At 44.8% G+C, this 15652-nt stretch overlaps 1 long non-coding RNA gene across 2 annotated transcripts; it reads left to right on the forward strand.

Moving 5' to 3' along the window:
* The first annotated feature begins 8621 nt into the window (after positions 1 to 8621).
* Positions 8622 to 14035, forward strand: LOC113971460. Of its 2 annotated transcripts, none has more exons than XR_003535556.1 (3): positions 8622 to 10686; positions 12548 to 12595; positions 12994 to 14035. It is a non-coding gene; the product is annotated as an uncharacterized LOC113971460 (long non-coding RNA). The 2 variants fall into 2 exon arrangements; XR_003535557.1 differs by having other exon boundaries at positions 8622 to 10636.
* The last annotated feature ends 1617 nt before the right edge of the window (positions 14036 to 15652 follow it).

The raw sequence follows: 15652 nt of genomic DNA on the forward strand, positions 1-15652 counted from the left end.
CAGAGAGCAATGGATAATAATCTAAACTGCAAACCCTCTTAGATGCGATAGGATGCCATGGTTAAAAATCCTGCTGAGGCCACGTTCTGACCCTTGGGCAGGACTTTTTAAAATCATGGCCTTTGTGCACGACAGGAAGATTTTCAGGGATGCCTGGCACAGGTTTTCCCCGTGGATCAGTGGACACAAAGGATGTTTAGCACTGTCAGTGGGGTATTTGCCAGGGTGCTGAGCATCAGACACCTCACCTCAAAATCCCAGCTGATTCCTGCTGACATTTCTCTGCCGTGGCCCATCAAATAATCTGGGTTTGCACTGCCATGAATGGGGCAGCGACACTTCCACTTTTTCAAGGCTTTTTTGGCAGTTCCTGCCAAAGCTTTCCAATGGATTCAACAGAGATGGATTGTCCCTGGCTGCACGAGTGAACAGGTAGAAGGTGTTTGGTCTTCTTGCCCCGTTCCACCAGACTGCGAGGGCCCGATGGCTGCGGGGATCAATAACCCCTGTGTTTTCAGGCCTTGCTTATTAAAGGTGGTGCATGGAAAAAAAATAAGAACCTTTCCCTATTTATATCTGGAAGTTAATGAAGTGAAATTATCACAGCCGACAGGCGCTGGTGTTGTAATTCAGAGCCACGGCTTGGCTGAGAGGGATCTGCAGCCTGTTTTTATTCCAAATAATAAAAAAAAAAAGGAGTGAAACCTAATCCTCTAATCAGTTCCAATTTACATATTCACGGCTCTTATTTCCAGCCTGCTGGAAAGGGGGGAAAAAAAAAATTTAAAAAAAGATAGTGTTGGAGTCACGAAGCGATTATTTGATTAAGTAATTATTAATCCCAGAGCGCTCCGATTAATTCCGAGCAAGTTAAACAAACGGGGTTGGAGCTGGGCTGGTCACCTTCACACCACTGCAACACCCGGGGCACAGCTCGAGGAGATGGATTTTTTACCTGCTCCACACTGAGGAGTTTTGTTCACTGAAGGTCTCCCATCGGCTCCCGGGGGGTTAATACTCTTGCTAAATGAAGTGTTACAAATTGGAGTTTTATCTCTGGTTAACTGCAATTCCAAACGCTGATCTTTTTTATTTTCGGGCTGGAAACTCCCTCCCCGGGTCTGTGAGTGATTCATTTGTTCACGTGTTTAAATAAATTAGAAAAGGACAAACCCTGAATGTATTTTTTAACATGTATTTTTTGTATTTTTTACCAACTGCTCTGAATCTGTCGTGTAGATAATGTTGTATCTGGGAGTGCCTCAGAGTAGGGTCCATCCACTGAAAGACTTCTCTTTCAAGAGAGCTGAGATATGCACTTCAAAATATTATTTGTCTTCTGAAAAAAAAAATATTGAGAGGAAACAAACTTAGAACTTCTGGTTTTCATTTTTATTGGTATTTAAGTATTTTGTTCTAGCAGGCTGAAATCTCTTGCAGTTGGTTGCCCACTCAAACACACAAACCCCCTCCTCAAATTCACTTCAGCTTAAAAGCTGCTCTTCAAACCGGGCCTTTCTCAGTCTCTCCCTTCCTTCACTCATCCCTTATCCAGAAAAAATCCCCAGGAAAATAGAAAGATGATGTATAACATAAGCCCAGGATAAATCAGTCTGAACCAGAAGGCATCAAAGAAAAGGTGAGAAGCACAACAAGGCAATACTTCACCAAATTGCTATAACTGCAATTAATTCATGGCACAGGGGTAGGCTGTACTAAAAACCAGAGTTAATAAATATCCTGAGTGTTCTAAAACTTCTGATAAAAGCACCAAGTTACTGACCAGGGACCTTCACTGTGGTGGCTGTGTCAGATCAGTAGATTATGGAAGTGCATTTTTAATTCTTTGTCCATTATTTTACTGCTTAACTGTGTCCTCTCCTCTGATCTCAGCTCCAGATCCATAACCACCACATACAAGTGATGAATATTTGAAATAAAGAGTTTTCAAGCAATGTGGAAACTGAGCCTGGATTTGGGAGGACTTGTTAATGACATACAAATATTCATAATGAACAATTCTTCCTGCAGACACTCATAACAACCCAAGTCTTTCCATCAGCCTTGTCCAGCAATAATTCCTAATTCCAAATCTCAAATCTCCTGATTAAAATGAGTTTTTAAATTCCCTTTAAATTTCCCTTTAAATTCCCACCCCGTGGGGTGTTCCAGTGTCTCACGGCACAGCAGGAACTAAGGGCAGCTGAGACCTGCTCCCGGAGCCAAAATAGTGAATTCAGAGTTACTAATCAAAAAATTGCCCAAAGTACTTCAGGAATGACAATAAACACACAAAATCAACCTTCTTCCTGGAAAATGCTGGTATTGATTTCTCTCTTTCCTTCCAAATTTTTGAGCAGCTCTGTGTGATTGCTGCCTCCTGCTTGAGACCTCACCAGAACAGCGGGAACCACACTCTGCTGAAGGAAATCCTGGGATTCAGGCAAGTGCCAGGGGGTGTAATTTGGGGCAGACTGTAGTGCTGCAAAATCTGTCTGCAACACCATGGAGTGAGTGTGAGGAGGGCTGTGAGAATGTAACCAACAGCCTCACTCGCCTTCAAGCCTTTCCAAGTTTAAAGGAAATTACTGGTCTATGCAGAGATCTCCAAAAAGCAAATAAGTACTTCAAATGTGGTTTGGTTGTTTTGTTCTGAGACCACAAAATCTGCTGTCACACTCGGGAGGCACCATCAAATCTCACCAGCCTCTGGGCTGACTTTTCATCCTGAAAATGGAAGGGAAACCAGGGGACAGTTCAAATGCCTCTGCCAAGAGCTCTGGAATACCAGCTGCTGCTCCAAGCCCAGCCTGGCCCAGCTCCAGGGCTGAGGCATCACTTCATGTCATCCCAGTCATACATGTCTCGCACTGCTGGCACCACCCACCATCTTCTGTAGATCTCCAAATGCAAAACTTCTTCTCTTTAGTGTTTGAAGAGATGTTTTTGTAGTTCTGATCTGGCAATGTGGCTCCCTTGACTTATTCAGCACGAACTTCTCTGGGTTTGATGGGAGAAGGTGGCCAAGTAACACTGATATTGGGTTGTAAATATTTTCCTGATGAAGAACAAGGAGCACCGTGTGCTTTGTTAACCACTGGGGTCAGAGAACTGAGTGTCCAGAGACATTTGAAAGCCCTGTGAATTCTCATGCAAACCCTGGAGCTGAGATAAACCTTGGAAAAGGCAGGTAGAAGAGCCACCACCCACTGAAGTGATAGAAGGGTTGAGAACTTCAGGAAAACACAGGCATATGGTCTCATGGAAGAACACTATGGAATCTGAGAGGTGCAAAGAAGGACCTGGATGACACAAACCCAACCAGCCTGACCACAGGTACTCCTCCAACACAGCGTGTACCAGCTCGTGGTGAGATCATGGCAGCTGGAGACTTGCAGAAATCAGAGGAGAGAAGGTTTATATTTGCCTGGTGCTCCATGACGAGCAGAACTGGGAGAGTTCTTTCAGCCCAGTCCCAGAGTAACGTGTGTGCTGCTTTAACCTTTTCAGTTTAAAATCACCTCATGCCTCAAGGACCGAAAAAGAACAACTAATAATCTGAGAGGGTGGAATAGCAAATCTGTCAGCCTGAGTCAGAACACTGGACCATCAAGGCCAGTATCCTGTCTCTGAAATGCTGTCAGTATCTGACACTTCAGGCTTAGTTGGGATAATAAAACATTTTCCTCAACCTTATGTAACATCTCGGCCTGGCAAAGAGGAGATTTAAACATTGATTGCTTTCCACTCCCCTCTGTCCCGTGAATGTGAATCTGACTCTTTTCCAAAATGAACAACTCTGATGAGCTGGAATTGGTTTCTGGGCAGGATGGGAAAAGCTCCTCTCTCGTTACTCATTCCTGGATAGATCCACTAAACCTTTGCCTCCTGAAAGGGGGACTCGAATTAGGAGACATAAAACTCCATCCGCAAAATTCTGGGTGCCCAAGGCCACCTTTTCATGGAAGGTGGAAATGCATGTCGTAAGACTTCATGTCTAGTCACTTTATTTTTCCCCATCATGTCTACTTCCTTTATTTTTTTATTTGTTTAAGCTCTCCATTAGTTTATTGGCTTGACAGCAGCCCAGTTAATTAGCCCGTCCTCCCTCCCTCCCTCCCCCAGCACCGGCGGCCTGCGAGGCTCCCCGAATGCACACAAAATTTAGTGCTGCTGCTGCTGGGGCACTTCTCAAAACAAATAAAAGATTTGCAAAAGCAGCCACCAAGCATCCAACATAATTAAACTGCATTTGTTACCCTTTCGGCCCTCGCACACAATCGGGGCCTTGTGCGGAGCGAGCACTCCCCAAATCAGGCTGTTTTTCTTCTGCAGGGAAGAGTGCCAGGAGTCTCACCAGCCCAGGTAACATAAGATCCCAAGGAGCAGCAAATGGACAGTCCCAGCCAGAGTGAATGGACTGTGGGGAGATCTATATGAATGTGAATATCTATAGATATATGCAAACACGCACATACAGGGGAGTATAGTTCTGCAGGGGGAAAAAAAAGCAGTGGAAAAGGCTCCTAGAAATTACTGCTCCATGCACAGGTATGTAAATGACTCTGGAGTCTTGCTGTCCACCACCTCAATCAATTACAAGGTTATTCAAGATAAAACAAACACCATTTCAATTAACTGCACATACAGCAGTGGTTAGAGGCACACGCAGGGAAGAGGAAGTGGGAGGAATTTTTGGAAAATGGAACTTTTTTTCTGCTTCTTCTGGAGATATGCACAAATAGAGGTTGCCTTGAGGTGCTGTGAGTGGAGCCATGAATGGTCTTAAAAACTCCAGCCTAAAGCCATCATGGTCTGAACTAAAGACAAAATGAGGGGGGTGAAATGGGAAAAAAAATGAGTGAGCATTTAAACATCTGTTTAGTTTCTATTGGCACAAATCAACTATTTGTGAGAGGAAGTGGGAGCAGAAATCGGGGCAGATGCTCAAGGATCCCCAATTCTGTTGGAGACAGGATCCAGATAACAAGTCCCTCAGCAGTCCTAGCCAGCAGTTGTGTGTGAGCACAGCTTCCTGACCCGGATGGCCGGGAATGCTGAAGCCTCGCAGGGTGAGGACACAGCTGGGTGAGAGAATCTGACAACAACCTGCAAATTCAGTGCTGGGTTGAGAAGACAGAGGAGGAATGAAGACACAGGAACTGGGCAAACAACACCAGGGTCATTTTCCACCTGTGCCACAGACTTTTGCCTCACCCTGAGCAAACCATTTTACCTCTTCCCCTCACTTTTCACACTCCTGTGCAACAGGCAACTCCTCAACCTTCAGCCCTCTGATGCATTTACAATATGAGCTTTGCAGGCCACTCAACAGAGGCTTCGTTCTCCCTTGGGTCTGTGTGTGCCACCACTGGACTGTAAATCAGGTCCTCTGGTCATAATCCATCACGTTCTACATGACCAGAGGCATCCGGCCCCCGAGGGCACGGCTGGCTGAAAACAGGGCACACAATGTCTGCCAGATTAGTGATTAAATCAAATTGCATTCTCTGCCTTTCTGGGAATTGGCTGAAATTATATTTCGATTGTTATTTGTCAATTGAAACGATGGACTAAGAGTTTCTGGTCAAAAGTTCTTGCAGGCTGTTCCCCTGCAACCAACACAATATTAAACACGAGTTTTACATGATTTTTCTACTTCTTTGGCTGATGCAGTGAAACTTGTGATCAACTGGCCTTTTGAACAAAATCATTCTTTATTAATCAAATATTTCCAGATGAAATACACCCGGGCCAGGAGATAGGAACAAAATTTATAGCCACAACACCATAAATCACTGTCCAGTCTCTTCCTCACAGTCATAAGCAATAAATTTATTGCAGTTGCACAGTTTTCATCGGTGACTTCAGCCACAAGAGCTGACTGTGAGTCTGCTCCCAGCCCCTGCAACAAGGAAAAGCAGGTGTATTTGTTGACTCCCATTTGGAGGGCATTGGAATTTTGTTATACTTCCATGTCTGCTTTCCCATCACTTGAATTTATATTTGTGGCAGAGCAGAAACCCCAACTTCCTCACTTATTGTGGTCCCACCTAACGGGCAGTAACTTCTTGGGAGCAAACTCCACACTTAATCCATGTCAACCTTCTCTTTCCAACTGCAAAGAGTGAAGAGAATCTTGAATTTGGGGAGGAACTGAATCAAACCCAGAGCTGATAATTAGCACTCCTTCAGTAAAGATTCAAATCTCAAACCCCTGGCATTTAAAGAGGTACTTGCATAGGAAGATGAGGTCCAAATGGCCTCGATTTCAATGCTTAATTAAATGCAGAAAAACCAACTCTTCCTGAACCCTTTTTCCTTTGCAAAATGTTTTTTCCTCTTCTCCATCAAACTCACTGCCAAGAGCCACCCTAAACACGCAGAGCTCCCTGCTCAGCACAGACACAGCGTTGGGTTTTTTGTGTATTTCCCAGGACTATTAACAGAGTAATATAATGAGAAATGAACTGAGGTTAAAGAATTCAGTACCTCGTGTATTTTCACTGAAAACACTCACTGCATCAGGGGACCTGCCAAGAGGAGAGTTTAATATCGTACGAAAAGGAAGAATTTTCATAATGACACTTGGCAGTGGCTGCATCCCCCCCATGAATGGAGCTGCCGGGGCTTTCTCTCCTCCACTCTCCTATTCTCTCTCTCCCCTCAGCCCGATGGCAGGATAAGGGATTTTCATTTTGAAGTGCTGAGAACAATGGGAATGAAGATTTGGGCAACCCTTCAAGGGGTGGGGGACTCCCACTGCCTGTGTTCAGGCACCTCAGTTTGGAAGGTACTTTGGGAAAGAAGCTTTTCAGGCTACGCTGCTTCTGTCAAAAGGGAGAAAGTGGGTCCAGAATACTCAAAACTGCCTAAAAATTTTAATCTGTGTGAATCTTTCTCCCTGGTTTCCAGATCTAGCCAGTGAGTCAAAACAATTACTTCCTTCATAAATTGATTTGAGACTTTTTAACGCAAACAGTAGTTGTAGGAAGAATCACCTGAGCCATTAAGACCCTTTCAGCTCCAAACAAACCAGCTACAAGGATACAGCAAATTTCACATTTTGCCTTCTATCCTTTTATATCTGGTGACTCTTCCTGAGTTGCCCAATTCTGATCGTATTCACAGAAGCACTCCAACAGTGGTTGGAGTTATATATTCTCTTATGGTGGTGCTTGTTCCCTTATTTCTCACTCCCATCTATTTCAAAACTTCATGCCATAAAAAAAAAGAAAAAATAAAATAGAAATGAATGATTGAACAGGGATAATAATGTTTTCCATAACATAGACCAAACGTTCTTGATATATTATGTTTTATAATGCAGTAGACACTAGTTCTTAGTGAAAAGCTCACAGTGTGGCAGAAACTGGCCCCACTCCCCAGTGATGGACTGATTTCAAATGGTTTTATCATTTTTACTAAAACTTTGGTGTCAAAATTTTGTCTGACTCAAATCAAACTTAAACCTGACAGGCGGCCCCAGCACATTTTTAGGTGGAACAAATACAACAAAACTCTCACATGAGAAAGGCCCAACACCAGGAAAACAATTCCTTGTGGAGAGATGGAAGAGCTGTGGTCCAATTCTGCTCTTTCCAGGTGACATTTGTGAATTAAAACAATCCCACCGAGATTTTTGGGGCTCAATATCCACCCTCAGGGAGTCACTCCAACCCTGCAGCAATAAAACCGAGCACACAGAGTTCGTTTTCACTGAGACTCCGGGTATAAAGTCAGCAGAAAAATACCCTGGAATGAGGATTACAGAATGTAACTCTCCCTCAGAGGTGACGCAGGGCCCTCATTTGCAAGTGATAAATGTCACTGCTCTTCCATCTGCAGCCTTTTAAAACCATTTTGAGGGAGGTGTAATGAGGCTGCACAGCCTTGGAGGGACAGGACAGGGGACAGCCGAGCCATCTGAGCTTTATTGAGTGTGTCATGGGAGACTTGTCCTTTTTTTTCCCCCTTTTTTTTTAACAAAATGAGGTGCCCCAGGGGAAAGACAGCAGCTAGAAGCGGCCCCACCTGAGTGTGTCTTGGGAGGAAGCCTACTGCCTCATATTTTTTAAAAGGGAAAAAAAAAATTATAATAATAGAGCCGAGCCAAAAATATCAAGCAGCTCCTAGCTGTGAAAAAGCCAGGGAAAGCTGAGTCGCAGCCGGTCAGTGTTGTTCTTCCAAACAAGCTGACCACCCTCCCTTCATAACATTTTATTTATTAAAGTGAAATTGGCCCACTGGAGTAAAATTATGCCATATTCATATGCATATACATATGTATATATAATTAGGTATGCGTGCACACACACGCAGTTATTCATCGCTGCGTTTCTACACAGAAGGTCCCTCTAGATTCTTCGGTGTGCAGACTACTGAATTTGTTAAAGGGGGAGAAATTTAAATGGTGCGGACGGGACGGGGCTATAATTCGGTTATAATTCATTTACAGCTGTTATAATTCAGATATAATTCGTTATAACTCAGCGCAGGCCTCGGGGCGCCTCAGGCCGCACCAGGCCCCGCCGTTGCCGTGGCAACAGGGAGCCTCCCTCCCATTGGTCCGCGCGCGGCCGAAGCGTCACGGCGCAGCCAATCAGCGGCCGCGATTTGACCGCCCAGGAACATGGCGGCGGCGGGGCCGAGAGGGGGCGGCGGGAGCGGCCTCCAAGCTCGGGGTTTGCTTTATGGATTTATTTTAGTAACTCTGTCCTTATCCAGCCCTTCAGAGCACCTTCTCACGGGGAACAGAACCCTGTCAGTTCTGGGATTCTGTGATCCTGTGATGTTAGCAGTTCACACACCAGAAAATCTCCAGGGACCTTCTGGCTGAGCGTTGTATAGAAACACAGCCATAAATTACTGCATTTACATTTACATCGCTACGCTGTTACATGAAGGCTCAGATCAGGAGCAGCACCTTCTGTTTTTCTCTATTTATTTTTTCCCCTGTGTGCTCATTCCCATTTTAAAGTCCCCCCAATTTACCTGCAGCACAGTCTAGACAGCTAATGAAATAATAAGAGCCCAGCGGATTTTTACAAGAACGTAGACAAAAAGGGCATCAGAAATAAATATATGAGTAAGAATTGGAAGGTCGATGGCCGGGTACTGAGTGTGCCACAGGCAAGGGTGTCCCGGGATTATGAGGTGCATTAATACCATTCCTAAAATCCCCGAAGGAATCACCCCGTTGTTCTAAGGACCGTGTAGGAACAGCAGGTCACATTTGTAAAATGTGCTTAAAGATGCAGTTGAATCCCAAAGGGATTTTTCCAGACAGTTCATAAAACCAGGTTGTGAGTCACCCCTGGAAGCTAATGGGAGTAAGGCCTGGAACTTATCTAGGTGCTTTTAATAAATCCTGCTCTTTCCATATCGACATGATTAAATGCATAATATGCTTTTTTTAAATGTGACCCAGTGTTTATCCAGTGCCAAGAGCAGCAAGCTGAGCACTAAAACGCTCCGTACTTCTGGAAAATAGTGCCTACTCTGGAGAATCCAAGATATTAATGAGCAGGTAGTGTGCAGTCAGGCTGAGACAGAGAAACGAAGCTTTCTCCTCTAAAAACCTCACAGCAGGGCTTTAATCTTTTTAATTTTTAAAGATGCTTTTGTTAGACTTTAAATTTCAGAAGTTGCCTCTGAACTATCAAGGCCAGATTTTTTTCATTCCCTCTGTTCACTGTAGGTAATTCCCTGTCAAGCATCCTGCCCAAAACAATCAGGCATTGCTGGATTCCTCTCACCCTCCACACAAGGCATGAAAAAGCAATGGAGGAAAACCCAGTTCTGACATTCCCCCTTCTCACAGCGGAGAGAAACAGGGAATAATCATCCCCGGTGCCTCTGCCTGTTCCTTTCCCTGCTGGTTGCTCATCAGTGCCCTGGTTGCCCATCAGTTTTTCCAGCCCCTGGAGGGTGTTGTCGCGTGGTCCTTCCTCCCGTCTTACTCCCGGCTGTTGTTTCTGGAGCTCCCGGTACTACTGCTTGGCACAGCTCCCCCCGGTGACTCCGAGCTGGTGGCAGGCAGGACTGAGCCCTGCCCAGCCCTTTCCCAGGAAGGCCTGGCTTCCCCTCAGAGGAAAACCAGCTCAGCCCCTGGAGCGTTGTCTGCCGGGCCATCGGGGAGAAAATAAAAAGTGATTCAGCTTATTTTTGTCTCCGGTGAAGCGGAGCTGGTGTGGTTTGATTTGAAACGCCTTCCTCACTTACAGCAGGGATTTTATTTGAATGTTGATTGTTTATTTATCATTCCCTTCTGTGTGTATGGCTGGGTAAAAAGCCCTTTTGTTTTGAAGCGTCCCGTGGACTGCAGCAGGAAGCTCAGGAACTCCTGGTGGACTGAATGAAACACAGTCAATGATAATAAAATTATAGAAGGTTGGAGCCAGGAGGAAACTAAGTAGATGGTGTAGTTGGACTTCCCACACTAAACCTGGACTTGGATGTTTGCTGGCATATTCTTAAATGTTTTTAACACCTCCAGGGAGCTTCCACAACATTGTGAGATGGATCTTCTTAATGTTCCACCTCGGTGACAGTGAGAATCTCTTGACCAACTTAGCAAAATTGAGCATGAAAGAAATTTAAATTGTTCTGAAGTGCCCTCCTCTAACTGAAATAGGTTAGAACTAAACATGTGTTGTTAGAACAGGAAGATATTTGGAATTTGGAGTGAGTTAGGGGTTTTTTTTCTACTGAGATGTTTTCTGGTTTTATTTGGGAACTTTAAACTGATGACTTTAACGGTGGAATGGGTGTATTGGTTTTATACTAAATTCCTGGAGGATAACTGAGGATCAGGAATCGAGTACATCATGAAAACAGTCGGGCAATAGCATGTGATGGAATCCTGGGTGACAACATTACTCCTTACACATTTCAGAAGTGGATGCAGAGGGAGAATTCAGGCCCAAAATAAAGTCTTCCTTACCTGAGCTGAACATTTTTCCCTCTCAGATGAAAGTTATTGTATCAAATTCAGTTGAGACGCCATGGATAAGCCATGAGTGGCTGGGAGAGGAAATCCCAGTTTATCTGACTCACCATTTTTGTGCAAATATTAACTTTGGCTGGTACACATTTCTGCTGATATCTCTTTTCCAGATCTGAGTCTCAGAGTACATTGTCTTGGCTATATTGGACTGTAGCCTTTGGTTACTTGAATAACTTTCATTTTTAACGGTTTTATCTATTTATTGTATCTGAAAGGTAAAGAAAATGCAATTTTCCCCATGACTCTGCTTCTGGTGATGCAGTATTAAATTCTGCACCAGTGGAAAACTCAGATTTAATGATGGCAAAAAGCACAATGCAGAGGATTTAGTTTTCTTTGCTAAAACTGGTGGAAAACCCTCGAAGATGGCAATCCCAACTTCCCAGGATCTACCTGCACTTTTATCCCCCACACTCTCACTGGTTTATTTTGTCCTTGGAAGAAGAAACATTGGTGGACACTGGAGTTGACCTTTAATTTTGAAAAATGTTCATATTCTCTGTCAAAACACTCTTCAAGGTTGCTCCCGCCAACCAGATTGTTGTTTCTATTCAGAATTATCACAGGTGATGAGGAGGGAGGAAGTTAATTAAATTAATTCAATTAAATTTATTAAGATGTCCATGTGTTGCTTGTGCTTCATTCCTCATCACACAAACCAGGGGGGTCAACATAGAGGAAAAGAGGAATGCAGAACTGGAATCCAGAACCCCGTGGGAGATCCCTAATTTTGGGCACTTTGGGATAAAAACCAGGACTGAATTAGGTGAGCCATGGCTGTTAAACATGGATAATGCATTTGGGCTTCTTGAGAAGTCTGGAATTGAAACCAGTCCCTATTTCATTTATTCTTTTTCAAGTCTCTGTTTCGTTCTGGGGGTGTTAAAGTGCTGATGCAAGATGAGAAAAGGAACTGTCTTCCCCAGCCTCCCCAGCCCTGGGGACACTGTTCTGATGGGGGGACACTGGGGACACTGAACATTCCAGATGCTGCTTTTCCAGACAGAACAGCACAATGAACTTTTCCCACTGGGATGCCAAGCAGGATTTTAGGACCCACACTCTGCCAAACTGTGCCCTGGGGTCCCCCATGGCCACAGGTGCTCAGGAGCTGGGCTTTGACCTCCTACAGGATCTTCTTCAGGACATCAACACTCCTCTGCCCTGTTGTCCCACCTTCCCACACTCACAGCTGAGTCTTGGAGATGCTCAAAATAGCCAGTATTTTTTCCCCTGTTCTGTAATTCCTTTACAAAATGGGTAAAATAAACTGTTGATAAGGAGCTGTTGCTCCGAGCCAGGCTGGAAAGGAACTGGGAAAGGCTCCATGAGCAGCATTAAGTGAGCAAGGCAGAATTTCCAGGGCATCATCTGGTAGCTCTGCCTTGTTTTGCTGCTTTGCTTAACATTGCCATGTTTTGTTTTGTTTAATTTTGGGTCCTTATTTCATCTTATTTTTTGACTTCTGGACTGTTGCAACTTCCCCAAGCAAGTCCCTTTGCACTTATCTTATCTGGGTTTCCTAATTTCCACTATTAGGTGATGTCTGACACCTTCTTTGCTCAGATCTGGCTGTCTGGACACACAGTGAGTCACTCACTCTCCCCCCATATCTTCCCACCTCCCCTCACCCCCACAAGGAGGGGGGGACTGTTTTCCTCAGGTTATTCCATTGGAGTGAAGGGCACACCACACATATGAGTGGTTCAGATGAAAATCTCACTGCTGAAAGTTAATTCTTGGGGGGGGAATAAAGCCTGAGGATGTAGCTTTGGACAAGGGGAATGGGCAGGAGATGCTTTCAGCTTGCTGGAAGAGTGGATCTGTAGCAAAAATGTGTTCTAGGATGCAAGTCACTGCCTCCAGAACGAGGGAATGACTCCAAATATTAAGCCAAAGATCTGTGAGAGGAGGGAGGACAGCAATGCTGTGATTTCATCCATATTTATCTGCTCTGATAAGATTCCTGACAATTGTTTTCTCAGCCCTGAGGTCCTGGACACTCAACTTCCTCTTCACTTTCTGGTCTCCAGCATCTCAGAAAAGCCAAGAGATCTGCCCTGAGCCACTGCCTGGGCCAAGGTGCTGGATTAAACCTGGGATTAAAGCCTGGGATTGCTCAGGAGTAGCTTTGATACACCCAGAGCTGGTCCCATCCACAGCCTGGGGCTTGGAATTGCATTCCAGTGGGTATCCCTAATTCCCCCAGTGCAGAGAACAATCCTGTGCAGTCAGTCTGCTTCCTGTGCATTGTGACTGCTGCTGATGACTCCACAGACTTGCAAGTGTGATGCTCAGCTAAATAAAATTGTTTCCAAGAAGGACATCATCATTAATCTTTAATTAATGCCTGGTGTTCAGTGTAAGATATGATTGCCCATGGTTGGAATTGCAGTGGGAATAAGGCAGGTGCCTCAGACTGGGCTGGAACTGCCTGTGGGACAGAGGAGAGCTGGGCTGCCCCCGTTCCATCCCTGCCAAGTGATCCAGGTCGCTCAGCAGTGGCAGAATTTGGCAGGTTTCCCTGCCCCAAGGAGTTTGCAATTTGAAGGAGTGCTGCTTTCTTCATCCTGCTCTTAGAGCTGTTCCCATGTCAGTCAGTGGGATGAATTCCCATCTTCCTTTTGTTGACATGTAAATGAAGTTTGTCAGGACTTTGTCCAATCTGCACAAGGAAAGTTTCATTTCACGGAGCCTGCCAGCTCACAGGGGTGTGCTCAGGGCTCTGTTCTCCCACCTTTCACCCTTGGAATGTGCTGCAAGGATAGTTTGGGGGAAAAAAGGGAGGCTGACAAAGGCCAGCACTAAAATCATGAGGCACAAAGAGCTGCTGTGAGTCCTTGCTGGTGGATTTCTGTTTGATTTGAAGAAGCACCTGGTATGGCAGTAACAACTCCCAGGTTCCTCAGTGAGTCTTGCAGAGGGAACAATCAAAATATGATTTGTTTATTATGGGAAGGACAATTAAGAATGAATTGATGGATGAGTTGCTGCTGTATTTGGGAGCCCCAGGGACCCTGTTCTGAAGTGCCTCTTAACACTTCCCACTTAGTTGTTAGACCTGAAGTAAAAATTCTTAATGCATTAAAATGTACTTGGCCTCAGTGTATTTTCCAAGTAATTTCCATTTTATTTATTAAGCAAAAAGAAATTAATGCTGTCAATATTCATAATTTCAGCCTTTGAAAACATTTTTACTGTGGTATCAAGGGTGATAAAAACATCTTCCGGAGCAAGAGAAGGAGCAAGAGAATGATGGAAGCCTTTAGTTCCCATAAATTTAATTCCTATAAAGTCTGGACACCCTGGGTGGATGCCTTGGCTCAAAAATGACCTCCTGGCTCCTCCTTTTAGTCTTGGTTTTTAGTTGGAGGCAGGAGAAGGATCCCAGCATTTGCCAGGTGAATGAGAGCTGTACCCTGGCACCAGGCCTGCAGACCCATTACTGGTTTGTAGATTAAAATAAGGACAGGGAAAGGGGTGGAGAGGGAAAGAGAAAGGGAATAGCAAAACACTTTGTTCTAATTCAGGTGCAGGAGTTAATCTGGGTGTCCCCACAGCCCGTCTGCCACGTACAGGGTGGAGGAGGAACTTTTACCCGTGTGTTATGTTCTCTAATTACCCCCGTGCCAGCCTCCAGCAACAATTGCAGGCTGCTGCCAAGGCCTGTGCCTGCTCAGGCATCATTCCCGTGGGGAAGCTCCGGGAATGGCTTGGCTGCCCTGGGAGCAGTCAGCACTTCCAGCCCGGGAGCAGCTCAAGGAGTGTGGGCTGCTGGTTCCAGGGGAGGGTGGGGGCAGGAGTTTTTTGGCTTCTGGTTGTGATGTTGTGACTGAACCGCTGCAGCTTTGGCCCCAACATTTGATCTCTGGCTCCATTTCCTCAGCCTGAAACCAGGGAGGATCCTGATAGGACCATAAGGAGCTTCTGAACGGGGGGATTTCAGGGCCTGGTTCCAAAGCTGGACCAAACAGAAGTTCTTACACCACATTTCACTGTCTGCTCCATCCCAGTTTTGAGTGAACCACTTCTTTTTGTGGAGTTTTAAGTCTAGTGGACTTCACAGTGAGGGCCAGATTTCACAGAATCGTGGAATCATGGAATTATTTGGGTTAGGAGGGACTTTAAAGCTTATTATCATGCCATAGGCAGGGACACCTTCCATGAGCCCAGGTTGCTCCAAGTTCCATCCAACCTGGCCTTGGACACTTCCAGGGATGGAGCAGCCACCACCTTTTATATTCTTATACATCCACATTTCCTCTTATATTAGGGAATAATTCCTGTAACTAAGCCCCTTAATTCTCAGGTTTACCTGGACACAAGGAGGAAGACATTTGGTCACTGTGATGGCAAAAGAAATTGTTCTGCTCTCTATTGAAGGCAAAACCCTGAAATTGAATATTTCTTTACATTTTCAAACAACAACAACATAAACCCAAACAAAAACTGACCAAACAAAAACACCAAACAAAAACCCCAAACAAACAAACTTAACAGGGCTTGGAAATCCCTCCACATAAATTCTTTTATACCAGGTTTGTTGCTGCCATTTTATAGTTCATTTTTTGGCCCTGTCAGAATGATTTCCATCACTATTTTATAATGGGGTTTTTTTTCTGGAAAGAAAATTCCATTTTCAGA

This window comes from Neopelma chrysocephalum, unplaced genomic scaffold, assembly GCF_003984885.1.
Source record: "Neopelma chrysocephalum unplaced genomic scaffold, ASM398488v2 Primary Assembly neopelma1_84, whole genome shotgun sequence".
Taxonomy (NCBI): domain Eukaryota; kingdom Metazoa; phylum Chordata; class Aves; order Passeriformes; family Pipridae; genus Neopelma; species Neopelma chrysocephalum.